At 39.9% G+C, this 14,989-nt stretch overlaps 1 long non-coding RNA gene across 3 annotated transcripts in view; it reads left to right on the top strand.

Moving 5' to 3' along the window:
• The first annotated feature begins 6,388 nt into the window (after positions 1 to 6,388).
• The window catches only part of LOC109308156, an 84,142-nt gene continuing 75,541 nt past the window's right edge, over positions 6,389 to 14,989 (top strand). For all 3 annotated transcript variants that reach the window (XR_002100510.1, XR_002100508.1, XR_002100509.1), the window contains exons 1-2: positions 6,389 to 6,710; positions 7,359 to 7,430. This is a non-coding gene — a long non-coding RNA (uncharacterized LOC109308156). The remainder of the gene's footprint in view (positions 6,711 to 7,358; positions 7,431 to 14,989) is intronic.

The raw sequence follows: 14,989 nt of genomic DNA, 5'->3' as shown, positions 1-14,989 counted from the left end.
AATTATACAACACCTGAGAAGGAAAACCCTATAAACAAATGCAGCAATATCTATTTGGCTGTATAGCGCTGAAGTTAACTCCATTAGTCTTGTAGCTTTCTGAGCCTCACGTTCAATACATAGTACAGTGTTTTGTGTTATTGCTTCTCTGACAGGCACACACAAAAATGAGAGTGTGAATGAGTGTGTGAGTCTTCATCACCAGTGAATGTTGCCTCCGCCTTTTTTTTTTAATTATTTGTTCTGCATTTCTTTTCAGGTAAAAAGAAAAACCTGAACACATTTCCTGTGCTCTGGTCTCATTAGCCAGATTTCCGCAAAACTCTTGCACTCTAGAGAAGTTTTGCCAAGTGGATAAATGAAATGCACACAGTCGCAAAGTGTTATGAATATTTATGATGGTTTAATGATGGGATTTTTTGCATCCATGAATAATAAAGATTTTAACAAGAACAGATAACGAGATCAGTACAAAACAGTGAAGTGGTTAATACAACAACCTCTTGGTGCGGAGACCCCACTGAGAGCAGCAGGGGCTGTTCAACTCTCTGTTCCTCCCCCTTCCTTTCCTTCCAAAACCAAAAATAGTAAGAAGGGACATACAGCTTTTTAAATAGCTTCCCAGAAAGCTGGTGCTTTATCTGGTCTTTGTGCCCTAGTCACCTCCTGAATGTTTCATTTGAGGAAGCTCAAGGTTTTCCACAACAAAGTGACCTTCAACTTTTGAACATTGCATTTCTTTCAGAGGTTCTCAGGGTTGCATTTAAGTCTTTAAGCGGAAGCTGTGGCTGCGGTGTTGCTTTCTCTCTTTAGGGGCAACTAACCGAAAAGTGTTTACAAGAAGCTGAGGTTTTTTCATATGGTCAAGGAAGAGAGGCTCACCCCCAAGAAATCATATTGAAAGGTGGAACATCTTCAGTATATATTTGTGTGATAAGGTGGAATACAGGAATTCTTTGTTCCGTCTGTTGCCCGAGCTTAGAAAAAAAATCTTTTGTAAAACTTAGAGTTTGTTAGACACAGCTGAAGATCCTGATGCCCACTGAAATGATCAGTAACCTCAAGTATCAAAGGCCTGACATGGAAACAGCAGATGCTGTGATGCGTCTCAAAAGAAAATGACATTATTTTACATCTAGGATCATGCTGGCTATGTTATTCCTGCCTATTATGCTGGGCTGCTGTTGTGGAAGTGGGTGTCAGGGAATTTATACTGATACAATTAAAATAAATCAACAAATCATAAAATACTTCAAAATATATATTTAAATTATTTGCAAGCACACTGAGTCATGATAGACCACAGCTGTCCTAGTTCATTTTAATGGAGATGAGACATGAATTATTTCACCGTTGATTATTAGCTGACTACCCAGTTCATACCTCTTCCACTTGGAGATACTGTAAGAGGTCTGCCTGAGTTTTGACCTTTGGCCAAACCTCTCCCACAGCTGACAGTCATAGCTTTATCCTGCTTTTATTATGAGCCTGCCTGCCAGAGCTCATTAGATATATGATGAAGAGTAGACCTCAGATTGTGTGACTAACTCTGGGAACAGCTTTTCTACCAAAGCAGGTGCTAAAAGAGCTGCAGGTAATTTTAACAGAGATTACTGCTGGCTGGAAACTCATGCTAAGTATGCGCATACATGTGTGCAAACGCACATGAACTTTGAGGCAAAAATGAGAGAGAGATTGTTAAAAAGAAATGAGGGGAAAAAATGAACCTGAAATAAATTGTAAAAGGACACAGCTGTGTGTGTGCTTTTAAAAGGATGTATTTAATTTATGTGGACAGCCAGTCCGGGAAATTAAAGAAGAGAGACTTTTGATCTTGAGCACAGGACTAAAATAAATCAACATGGAGCTGAAGTCAACTCCCTCCCCCCATCTTGCATGAGAAAATTTATTTACTGCTATCCCTGACACCAGCCAAGAGAAGAGCAAAATATCTTGAAGATCTTAAATGCCAGTGGATCCATTATTTTTTTTTCAACTTGTAGCAATTTAGGAGCATAAAGCAAGTGAGATTGGTAATGAACCTTTGCAGCTATGTTCCTTACAAAGGATACGCCACCCACACAGTGTAGCAGGCTCTGTCCACCTATATTATCAAGGTAGCTTTACAGGGACTCCTGTTAACCTTATTGCAAGCTCCAAGACTACATTTTACTGTCATTTTGCATGCACTTTTGGTATTTCTATGAAAAATTGTCTCCCCAGCTCACTATTCAAGGCTACTGGTCTGGAACAAGGCTTGGTTTCAATCTCAGGCATAATGTGAAAAGGAAAATTGCAAAAGAGAAAATTAATGGGTACAGTTTCTACCCTACATCCTACTCTCCTGAATTGTGCAAGTTACCTGGAGCTCAAGGGGAGCTTAGTTAAAAAAGCATAGAAAGGCCTAAAATGACTAGTTTAATAACACTGAAAAATAATAAGGCCTTTCCATTTTAAATGGCAATGCCAAAGGGTAAGCATCTATGCCATACAGAACTCCCCTTCTTTTTCTTCTTCCTGTACTTAAAAAAGGTGAAACCTTGAAAGACTTGCTGCTGATGAGATAAAAGCTGTAACACATTCTACTGCCATGAAAAGCACCTGACAGAGCTACAGTGGCAGTTAACAGGTACAGCCCAGATTTAATTTCCAGAATATGTATCTCAGGTGCTAAATCTAAGATTAAGGAATTGTAATAATTGGTGGAGGAAGAAAAACATACCTGGCTACCCAAAGGAATAATGCCCCCCCTCCAAACAAACAAAATCTTGCAACATAAAAGGGATGTTCTTATAGGAGCCCCCTGGCTAAGAGCAGAGTGCCCCAGCTGAAAAAAGACTGGAAGCGAGTGGTAACGTTCAAACAGTTTGTCTCGCAGGCAAGGGAAACACGATAGTGATTCTGCTGCCTCACTGGAAGGACAGCTTCCCCATATGAAAAATGTAAGCAAAATGCACAACCATGCAACATTTGGGAGTTGTCTGCATTAACCCCACAGAGCTAGCCAAAGTTACTTATAGCCTGTCCAGAGTAATCTATCCCATGCCTTGAAACTATGGTGGCATACAGTTGCCACTGACAATATGAAAAGCCATGTGATAGAAAATACAAAAGTGCTGGCTCTAGCAGCAAGAGCTGATGAACATTATTAATTCAGCAACTGGATTTTATGATGCGATCTGTGGCTCTTAATTTTTAGTCTATTTCCCAATAAATTAGAAAGGTAACAATTTTTCATAGGAAATCCGATATGAGGAGAGGAAAAAGAATTAGACCTGAAGTACTGAACTAGTTGTGTGAAGTACACGTGCTAGACTATGGGCATACAAATGGAGAGGCCAAGGTCCAGGCAAAAATAAGGGGAAATCATCCTATGGCAGCCACATATAAATGAACTAACTGTGCGTTGCTAGGTAAACATTAGAAAGGGTAACAATTTTAACTCTGAGTCACCCAGAGCTAAATTTGTCAGGGTGGGTGGTTAAATCATGTTTGGACTTGTATCACGTGCTCACTGCTTCATTTACCACTGGTTAATCTGTTTATGTGTCTGTGACCCTACTGAATGAGCCTAAGGAGCTAGCAAGTGCACTCAAATGCAGCTGTTATATGTAGCTGTCCAATTTCTGTATCAGTTTTCATTGCGCAGGTATTCAAATATGATTATGTGAAGACTGGTACAAAAAAACTACGCAGGTGGATGAGTCAGTCAAATCTCTGGCAACTCAGGCAACTTGGCATTGTGGCAAATTGGGAGTGGGAGCCATTGGGAAATCCACAGTGCCATTAATATAATCGTTTGGTTCTTCTTAATCCTTCACATTTGTTGCTTTTTTCCATTTCCTCCCCCTGCCTCTTGTAGGAAAGTTGAATGTTCCTTTCCAAAGGATTAGATTTTAAAGTGTTTGGGGCCAAATCCTATTAATCCCATTACATGTCTAAGTGTCTAAATGTGATCCTATTCCATTCGGCACAAGTCCTAAAAAACTGTGAATACATCTACTTTTGTAGCACCTTTTCATTTTAGCCTGTAGACTAAAAACCAAAAGTGAAAGGCAAAAGGAAAAGCCATATATTTTATGCATTAACAGCTTTTCAGGGAGTAGAACAGGATAGAATAGGATTGCACTTTCATACCCAATAAGTGGAATAGTATCTGGCTCTTTTTTTTTTTTTTTTTTTAGCAATACATGCCCAGGGACGTTAATTGCAATGGACACGTTGCTAGGTGTGGACGTGCAGAGACACTTAAAGCAGAAAAGCTGCTGTGAACAGTGGATTGTATTCCTTGTAACCGGTTAGGGCAACCATGATGCCAGCTGCTTACATATTCACAGGTAAAAGAAAGGCCTCGCCCTTGGAGATCAAGAAAATTCTCAACAGATTATCAAACTGTACTGAGTAGAAAGCCTTGTTTCATAGGATATAAGCTTTTTTCCCCCCTAAAATTACCTTAATACATTTAATTTCATGGGCCATACTGTTACCCTGCTGGGATGAGGCTGGAAGACCCCAAAATGCTGTAAAATTGATTGAGGTTCCAGTTAATATTTCAAGGGGCTAAATGGTTCTTGAAAGGTATGAGAAGTCAGAGGCTATATGTAACCCTCAGGTCCTGCATGTCCACTGGAAGGAATTTTGTAGGCTGAAGTCGTATGGAATTCAGTGAGGGGCTGCGTACCCAGTGACAGGAGGGTGCTTTTCCTTCATCTATACCTCTCTCCCTCTAAGGGGGATTGCACTTTGACTCTTGGGGGGGGTCTGCGAAAAAAACTAGGCCACCCATCACAATGCCCAAATGAAATCGGAGAGACCGCCCCCCCCAGTTATGATTTTCAAATCTTACGGGGGGCTTCAAACACCCTTGTCATTTGATCCCTGGATTCCATCACAAAAGGCCAAGGGGGGAGGCTCATGATGCTAGGCTCCATATCTCGCCTCCCCCTCTGCGTCTTTTCTTTCCATACCCCCTGTCTGACACTCCTCTCTACATACAGAAAGAGAGGAGACAATAAGGCCTCCCGTGATTTTAACAGACATCAGCTTTCAGGCCAGAGATTGGCATTACTCTCTGGATGGTTTCCAAAGGATTTTTAATATATAATTTCTTTGTTCTCCTCCTTAATCTTCTTTGCCAACCTTAGCATTTTGTGTAATTAAACTCTCTCTTGCCTAGACTTTTTTTTGGAGGAAAAGGAGAGAAATGAGACATTTTTCCTGGCAGGTGGGTATTCCCACAGCTCTCCGTGTAACAGCACTATGTTTCCAGTGCAGAAGACAGACTCAGCAAGAAGAGGAGAGTGAAAGTTGAATGTACTCTTTAAATGGCTTCCAGGCACTGTCTCTTGCCAGTCCAAATATTTGGGTTTTTTTTCTTAAGTAGAATTCATTGACCCCCTCACTAAAAATGTTTATCCAGTGTGATTTCCATCAGATGGATAGTGACCTTGTTTTCTTCTTCAAACCTTTTCTTTAAGTGTTGTTTCAAACTTAATTCCATGCTGTCACATCACATGCAGCTTTTGCCAGTCCCATCTGCTGAGGAACACAGCTGGGAGGCTAAAGCCACTTGTGATGCCTTGCACTCAAGAAACACTCATCTTAAAACAAATCTCTTTAAAATATACTGCCAAATGCCATCTTTATAGATCTCTCCGCTTAACGTCACAGAAAAGGACCAGAAACACAATGGGTATGGAAAGAAGTGATTGCTACCTGCCCATCTGATGCTAAATGGGGATTGCTAATTAGGGAAATTCTCTAATTCAAAATTATTCACTGATCCTCCCATTGCTATTTTTAAACATAGTAATCCTTTCCTCGTGCTTGCTGAAACTAAACATTTGGAAGCAAGAAGAATGGTTTGAAGGAGTAAAAAATGAGCAGAGCATTTGAACAATGCTATATAATTCTCTTCCTGCACTATGAGCAGTCAAATTAGGCTACTTTAAAATTAGCTATAATTTGCATAACATATTTTACTGTTATAATTCACTGTCTGTATTTATAGCCATTTCATAACAAAAATCAAGCTTTTTTTTGTTGCTAGAGTATGTGATTTGTATGAAAACTGTGCCTAAATCATACCATGTTTTTTTCAGAAGATAAAGCCAGACAAAGGGGCATTGTAATATTGCAGGTTTAGAACACTGTATAAGATTATTCCAGCTCCCGTGATTTAGTAGTTGCTTCATTTACTGTTGCTTTTGCTTTCCCCACTTAACTAAACAAAGCAAAACTTTTTGCAATAACTGATCATCTGAAATAAAATACACACACACATCATAGCTCAGAATTAAGACTGACTAGAAATCAGTTGAAAAAGCACAAAACTTTGGGATATTTGCATATTCATCAAGAAGAGAAGAAGAAACTAAATGCCAATGTTCTGCTAAGAAAGTTAGTTACCTGGCCTCAGAAATCACTGCATTAGCAGAGTGCACCAAATAGAGCCAGAGATAAAAGGTCATTTATTGCACATTGTATTTTTCAGAGATTTAAGCTCTAATGGCCCAGATATGTCTTTACTGTGCCTTGGAATTGCTGCTCAGCAACAGGTACATCATCGGAGTCTCTGCTAGCCTGAAAATTTTCTGAGCAAAATTTGCAGAAGCACTGTGTGGCGGTTCTGTATTCCAGAACAATCTGAGGGAGCCATCTCATCTTATCAGTGCATTAAGCAGAAGCGCACATTACTGCTCTCCCACCTGGTGAGTGAGGTTTAAACCAGTTTTAATTGGTTCAGTTGGTGCAAAACATTTACAGATCCTGTGTATTCATCACTAACAGCTTTTTATGCATGTTTCACGTGAAAGAATTATGACCACCTCTGTGGCATGTTATTCTTCTGTGCTGTTGTTCTGCCTGTTCCTATGGTGTATTTAAGGAGAGAGAGGACTAGTGCTTCTTAAAAGTTTACAGTATTCCATTTGTTCCAGGCAATTTACATTGTTTGTACCACCTCTGGAAAAGTGAAGATGTTTGGCAGAAGATTTTTTAATAAAGTATCTGTTAAAGCTTGATAGATTGATCTGATGTGTGACAAGCATAAGAGTTTCTTTCTGCATATGGAGCTGTGTTTTTTTGCAGAGGCTTTTTTCTTTCTTTCTTTGTGTTTGTTTGGTTTTTTTTTTTGGACTCTAACAGCCGAGCCTGGTCTCTAGGCATTTCTTGTTCATCATTACCTTGATCTGTCAACGGATAGTATGGGAGTAAGCAGCAACAGAGAAACAAATTAAATTGTTGGGGATAGATAATTGGGTTATACAAGCCTTGACATATATGATTTTTATAGGCTCAAAAGCATTTCAGGATCTATTTGACTGATTGACACTGACAATTAGCTCTTCCCTTTCCAGATTTTATGTTACATGGACCTGCTCTATTCATCTGCCTACAGCATAAAATCCTGACATGAATCTCACCAGGAGGTAATGCAACTGCCTACTTGGGTGTCATCTTTGTACTGGGTAAGTGGAAAGATACATGATCTATATGCATGCATTGTTTTTAATGAACACATACATACATGCGTGCATGCATTTTATAGAGTTTGAGGCAGGAAGTGAAGAATATAAATGTGTGTACACACATGCACACCGCTTTCATTGGTGATCTTTGGCCACACACCCTTCAAGGATCTGGAATTTCCTTTTGAATAGGTTCATAGGCTGCCTATGCATGTGCTGGGGTGGGGAAGGGGGTTAATTGCTGTGGTTTCCAGAGAGCTGCCTTAACTGAAACACCACAGTGTCATGTGTATTAAGCCCCCATGCATTTAAAAATGGCCATGGGATGTTTTAACTAAACATGGGATGGCCATGGGATGTTTTAACTAGCTTATGCGATAAGCTTTACTTAAAGCACTGCAGTGGCTATTTTTAAACCTGCAGGGGTTGTACGCCTGACATTGTGGTGATGCTAGAGTGTTTTAATTAGAATGCAGAGCAGACTTGATTAATTGAGTCTGCTCTGATGTGTTCAAATTAGAATGTGTTGGAGCATGTGTATAGGCACCTATGCTGGCTACTGACCACCATCTCTTTAGCTTTAACTATTGTACCTCATGTACAGAATCATTTACAAGATCTGTAGCACCAGTTGCTTCATTTTCCATCTGGTTGATATTACTTCAACTTCCTTGTCAATGTATATAATCTAACAACACCTGTATTGCAGGTAGAGGTTTTTCTTAACAGCTAACAAGTGATAAGAAACCAGCCTCTAATCTTTCACTTTAGGGAGTGGACAAAATGGCTTAATTTTATAGGATAGTTGGGGGGGGGGGTGTTTGGTTTCCCTTGTATGTTGCATCTTTTAGGCATATCTACAGTTAGTATCTAGCTAAAATATTTAAGTTTTGAACTGGTCAGAACAAAAAGGGGGATGCACAGTAAGAGAAATCTGCTGGCATAAATCAGCATGTCTCACTGCAAGGCAATGGAACAACACCAGTTTGTATCTATAGAGACTTTGGCCCTTGGAGAAGGGGCCCAGAGACATTCATCTGCTGTGCTTTTTCTGAGCTTTTTAATTTCTGTGAGCAACTTTGACAGTCTCCTGTGAAAGTTGATTTACAAGTGGGAGGCAGTTATCTAGTACTCAGAGTCTGAATTCCTCAAACATACCAAGATGACATGAGGGTTTTTATCTGCTGTCTGAGAGCCCATTTTTACTCAGGGTGACTCCTAACCATTAGTGCAGCTGAAGTAATTCAGAATGAAATCCTCCCACTGAAACGCTGTTCAAGGGCTTGTAAAATTCAGTTCATCTTTTGGAGGAAGCTCTCTCTCTCTGAAATATTGCCTAAGGCACTAAAAATGTTAACATTGATCTGGTAGATACTAATTTTGATTTGATCTCGTGACCTTTAAACTGCTGAGCAATGCACAACAGGTGACATCAAGCCAGATGTAACCACTTCATCATTACTGTGGCTAGAACATACAAACTGTATGGGATACTTGGGAGTTTGGGGTTGGTTAAAGATGGGGGATTTAAACCTCGAGCACCATATGTCGATTCTGTATTATTATGTAGGACACACTCAAAGATCTAAGGAGGCCATGTTTAAAAATAGTATAATAAAATTAGTACAGTGCAGTCTGTCCTGTGGGGCTGACATGACCTGACTTGATGAAGCTGCACATACAGAATGGCTTTTATTTTTAGGGCACTCTATCTGGGATAACAATGACTCTGCTGATAGTGAAGCAGTGGGTATAGTTTGTCTTGATGGCTGGCACTTATGTCTGAAAAGAACAGAATAGCATATTTAAACTGTCAAGCCTTAATTGTTTCATTAGATGGTGGTACCTTTTGCACAAAAGGAGCAAGTGAACTGCTGAAAGAAAGAATGATGAACAGCAATTCCAGAAGGGCACAGGGGTGCTGCACTAGTTACTTTTCTTTCTTTGTTTCTTCCCAGTTCATCTCTGTCACAAGGAGAAGTTTCATTTTTTAATATAATGACTGTTATTAAAATCAGCTAAAAGAATTTCATGAGCACTGTGGTGCAGATCTATATTTTTAGATATAAATGAAGCTCAGAAATGTTCTTGCCCCTGAATTCAGCTATTGTGTCTCCAACATCCAATTTATTGATGATAATGATGACTTGCATTTATAAATCTGTCTTTTTCCCCCTGAAGAATCCCACAGTGTTTTTACAGACTTAATATATATGAATCACTTCACCTACCACTTGAAGTTTGGGCTTAACTGATTTTCAACTGCTGAACTGTGCAAAGCAATGCAACAACAGATTTTGGGACAGGAAGAAAAGACCATAAATCATGGTCAATTGAAACTACTACACAGCTCTCTTAAAACATGCGAAATCTAATAATTCAAATTAGAACTCAGGCAGGACAGCAGAGCTAACCAGGGGAGCTACAAATTTCTGTGGCAGGTGAAGTGATAGCTACAGAGTCCATTGAGTCCGCTAGGAAAGTGTGCATGTTCTTTCCACTTTTGGGGGGGTATCAAGAGTGAGGGAGAGATGATGAGGATCTCTCTTTGATTTATTTCCTGTGGAATAAAGATCCACAGCATATTTCCCACATACGTACATTTAAGAATTTAGAAGCACTTTATGGCAAAAAAGGGTTATATTTCAAAAAGAAATCAAATAAAAAGCATCCCTTTATTTTAAGCCTGAAATCAGATTCCAAAAGTAGGTGGGTTTTTTTCTCAGTTATATTTATCCCCCACATAGGGATTTTTTTCCCCTCATGTACAAAGAACATAATGTGATTACTATCTTTTTCAACTCCTGCTCTTGGTGCTCTGTAGAAATGGAGGGGAGGATTCCTCACAGATGTCCTCTTTTATTCTCTCGAGGGAGGATGGCAGTAGTTTGGCTGCTTCCACTATGTGGGCTGTGTAGCTCTGCCTTTTAAGAGGAGTTAGCTGATTTATTTTTGCCTCCACTTTTAAAATTAGTTTTGCTGAAGTGGTTCATTGTCTTCTTGGTGCAGTTTCACTTTTAGTTGAAACTTTATGCAGATATACTGTCAACTGGACAATACAACGTTGATGTCTGGGACCAGATTCCTGTGTAAAGAAGGCCCCATTATATTGTTCTGACAGTACATTGAGACAAATATCACCACACCCATTACTGACATTCACTTTATGATCATTTTCCATTGCCAGAATATTGGAAAAGAGCCCAGCTGTGAATAAGAATCTGGCTCTCCCTGATGTATATGGCATGGTTTTAGCATCAGCTCCTCTCTGTCTTCGTGGTGTTCACAATGGTGCTGGACCTGAGACCTGGTCACTTAGGAGCCTGCGTTCCTGAAGTATCACCTTTTCCTGGTGGAGTGGCTTGAGGGTGAGGGTATAGAAAGGGTGCAGTCATGGATCCCTGTTCCTAGGACATTTTACAGGAAGTTTCTCATATAAGACCAGACCAAACTGGCCTCAGTTTTACTCTCTGAGTGTGTCTACACTCTGTCTACATATCTACAAATGTATGGCTCCCAGGCACTCTGTTTGCACGTGTACCCAAGACTGCAGCATGTTGATCTGGGGCAGAGAAGCCCCAGCTGGAAGGGGAACTGGGGGGTCAGCCTGCCAGCCCAGGACTGCTCTTACCTGGGTCAATATGCTGCCAAGGAGCTGGCTGGGGCACAAGGGTGATTCAGTACAGGGCTAGCCAGCAGGTAGCCCCTTGTACTGAAGCACTCTCATTCCCCAGCCAGCCCCTTTGGCGTCTACATGTACACTGTGGCAGAGTAAATAACTCTGCCATAGGATAGTACTTGTGTCTGGCAGTACTAACCTAGGGCAAAGTGAATTAGTTTACTCCATTCAACACATGTGTAGAAGCTGGCATTTTACTGCACAGCTAATTTAACAACTCTGCAGTAAACATCTTGTGTAGACACGCCCTGTAACTCCAATGACTTCCATTCAGCTACAGCGTATAACAGAGTATGCTAGATGCGACTCAGCCCTCATCTAGGTTAGAGTAAGAAATAGCAGACAACTGACAAGGAAAGAGGATTGAGCAGTAGTGGTGGGAAATGCACACTCCTGAAAAGGTCAGTAACATAACTTGAAAATGTTTGCTCTATCTTCTCTTTGCAAGAATACCCCTTGTGGGGTGCCTGAGAAATGGGGAGTCTCAGAAAATTGCTAAGAGACCTTAGAGAATGGGGAAAAATAGGAAGGAAAATGGTAGGATTCACAGAGAGAGATAAAGTATTAGCAAGACATGGTCTTTGCATTTGTATTGAGGAGAGCATTGAAAAAAAGTCAAAATGGTGATAAAAAAATCCATTGAAGGAAAAAAGCTTATAGATTTATAATGTGAGATGTTGGGTGTGGTCATAATAAGTTTCTTATATTCAACAGTTGCTGTTAAAATCTTTATAGCTCCCTCCACCCAAAGGTTCCTAAGCATTACTGACCATATTTTATCTTGAAATTTTGTTGCAACGTTGGCCAAGTAATTCATAGTGAGTCATTGAGTTTCTTAAACCAATGTGATGCTCATTTACTTTTTTAAATCCTTCACAGACTTTTAGACCTACCTTTTAATGCCTGAAGTACTCCAGCTCATTATGAATTTGGACATCAGTCACAGTAGGTGTTAGTGTCATTATGGCAGTTCAGTCACCCTCAGTGAACAAAGTGCTGTGCCATGAAAATGAGGAAATGATGTTGTTATGTATCCTACAAGTAGAATGAATCCGTTTCCTTTATAGTCCTTCTCGAGGGACTATAGTAATCACTAATAGTTCTCCTCAGGCTGACTAATGGGAAATAGTTTGGATAATCATTCTATCAGCTTCTTTTAATCTCTCTTTTCCTTCTATGGGCGGTTTGCAACCTGTTTTTTTAAAACTCATCACATCATACTTTGGTGATCAGAATGGCATAGGAACCCAAATACAATAGAATATTTTTCTGGGACAAGACTGGACCCTATATGGCAAATGTAGCTTCATGCACTGATAAATAAAAGGTTGTTTCTAGACTGTAGGCTTGTTCTAAGCTTAGGTCGAGCAGGGATGGTGATGCAGTGTTCTTTATTCCTATTATTTATATGTTGCATGTCATCTTGAGCATTTTTGATTTTCTTGTACTGACCCTCTTATCTATTGCCCCTTTTGAGTCTAGCATTTTTCTGCTAAAGCTTTTCTGCACTATGCTTCCATCACCCCCTTCCCTTTAGACTTTTAGGGCACCTATACACATGCATAATTCTTGCTCTGATGTGTGCTAATTATCACGTATCAGAGCAGATTAAATTAATGAAGGCTGCTGGAGTGTGCTAATTAGCATGCTCCAGCAGCCTTCACATCACGTGTATTCAGTGTCCCTGCACTTCAAAAAGCTGGTTCAAAGTACTCCCAGTGCCACTTTGAAGCACGGGATACTAAGTACACAAGACATTGTGGACACTTTAGTTAAAGTGGTTCCCAAGAGCTGTTCTAATTAAAGTGACCCTCCCTCACCCCGGAGATGTGTGAAGACACCCTTGGAGGCTCTTCCCCTCTCAAAAAGTTGAATATTTGGAATCTCTTCATGTGTCACCCAGTCAAAATTTTTGCTGGAGCCCACCCTGAGTTAGAGGTTCAGGACTAGGTCCTTTCTTTTAAACCTATTTTAAGACTGCATTATGGTTTTTTTCTTGTTTCTCTTTATTCTAGGAATATGTTGTAATACTTTCAATATGGCTGGGGATTATGGGATTGCATAGGCAGCAACAAACAGTTCTTAGAATAACGATAGATAGGACGCAATGATAGTAGTCTGTGTACGGAGCATGACCTGCCACTGAATGATCCAACAAAACTTGCTGCAGCGGTGTCAGAATTTAAAAGGACAAACATGGCTATAGATTTGTAATGGATAGCTAGAGAATAGTGTGCTTTGAGCCTTGCCTATGGACAGAATATCCATGAAGTTTTACTGTCAGGCAAAATAGATTACTGAAAAGAAATGTACATCAGAGTAAATACATAAGCTACACATTTCTCGGAAGCTTTTCTTGTAGTATTAAGTGGCTATGTCTATCAATTGTTTTTGATCCCCGCCAATTTAGAAGCAGAGATTAGCTGTATGATTAACATTGTTTCTTATACAACATGGCTGATGAAAAAACTCAGAAGACACACACATGCATACTGCTGGAAGGGTTAAGGCCTCCAAACTGCCTATTTTGGCAGTGTTCCCAGATGGACAGCCTCACACCTTCTGGAGTTGTTCCATCTGGGTTTTTCCCTTCGTGGAACTATTTTGTGGAGTCAGTTCAAGTTTTCTCTTCTAGTTGTCTAGATGAATGATCAGCATTTAATTTATAGCTTGTAATATAATGCTCTTAACCCACCATTCCTATCTTCGGTCCTTCCCCCACCTTTCATTTATCATAACCCTTTTCTCCAGTATAGTACATTGCCTTCTTCCTCAGCATAAATACTTGTAATAAGACATACAATACAAGAGAGAATACTGCAGCGCTAATGGATTTCCTAACACTTCAGCATAGGAATCCTGTTAACTTTACCAGGTTTTCTAAATTTCCTTCTTCTGGTTTCCTCTTCATCTTTTTTTGTAGAGTAACATATACCCAAGCTTTTGAGTTCCTGTGCTTGACAAAAACTGAATTTGACTTTGCTCTATATAACCTCAAAAGAGATTCCTTGTTTAAGTTGCGTTTCATGATTTTTTTTTCTTTGACTTTCCTTTTCTATGACAGTTTCATTCTTCTTTTAAAGTACTTTTGTAAATGACGGGAGGGCACTAACTCTCAAATGTTAACCATGTGTTTTGGTGGAAACCCAATACCTTTAAATACATGCAGCCCCATTTATAGGGAAGGAGGGAAAGTAAGATAATTTGGAGGAAAAATCCTTTGAATGACAATATAAGGATTGTTTTTAAAATAAAAGGAATTTTAAAAACTCTTTGGTAAACCCATATGGGCAATTTAAAGGCTCCCCTACCTCTCTCTCTTACCAGCTGTTGAGGCAGTAGACCATCCATACAACATGTTTACCAGAGGGGGTTTTTAACACGCGCACCACCCACCCACACACACACGCTCGCTCGCTCTCTCGCTCTCTCTCTCTCTCTCTCTCTCTCTCTCTCCCCCTTTATATATATACACACACACCCCTATATACATCCACACTATATGTGTACATGTATATATGTCTGCATGTATTAAAAGACTCTGGTAAACATGTTGTATGGATGGTGTGTATGTGTATATAATATGGAGAGAGAGAGAGAGATCACACATGCACACACATACATGAATCTGCTTTCAGTTTTATGCTCTCATATTCCTCTTCATTACAGTCAGCAGATTAGTTGAAAGCAAAATATATGGAGATGGAGAATTACTTAGGGCTGCTGAAAATGCTGGATAAAGGAGCAGATGTTGTGATTTTCTGTTTCATGTGGCTGCTTCCCATCAGTGTGTGTGTGTGTGTGTGTGTGTGTGTGTGTGTGTGTGTGTGTGTGTGTGTGT

The sequence above is a fragment of the Crocodylus porosus genome, unplaced genomic scaffold, assembly GCF_001723895.1.
Source record: "Crocodylus porosus isolate Cpor-Errol unplaced genomic scaffold, CroPor_comp1, whole genome shotgun sequence".
In the NCBI taxonomy this organism is placed as follows: domain Eukaryota; kingdom Metazoa; phylum Chordata; order Crocodylia; family Crocodylidae; genus Crocodylus; species Crocodylus porosus.
The sequence above is the reverse complement of the archived record's forward strand: the minus strand, read 5'-3'. Positions and strand labels throughout refer to the sequence as shown.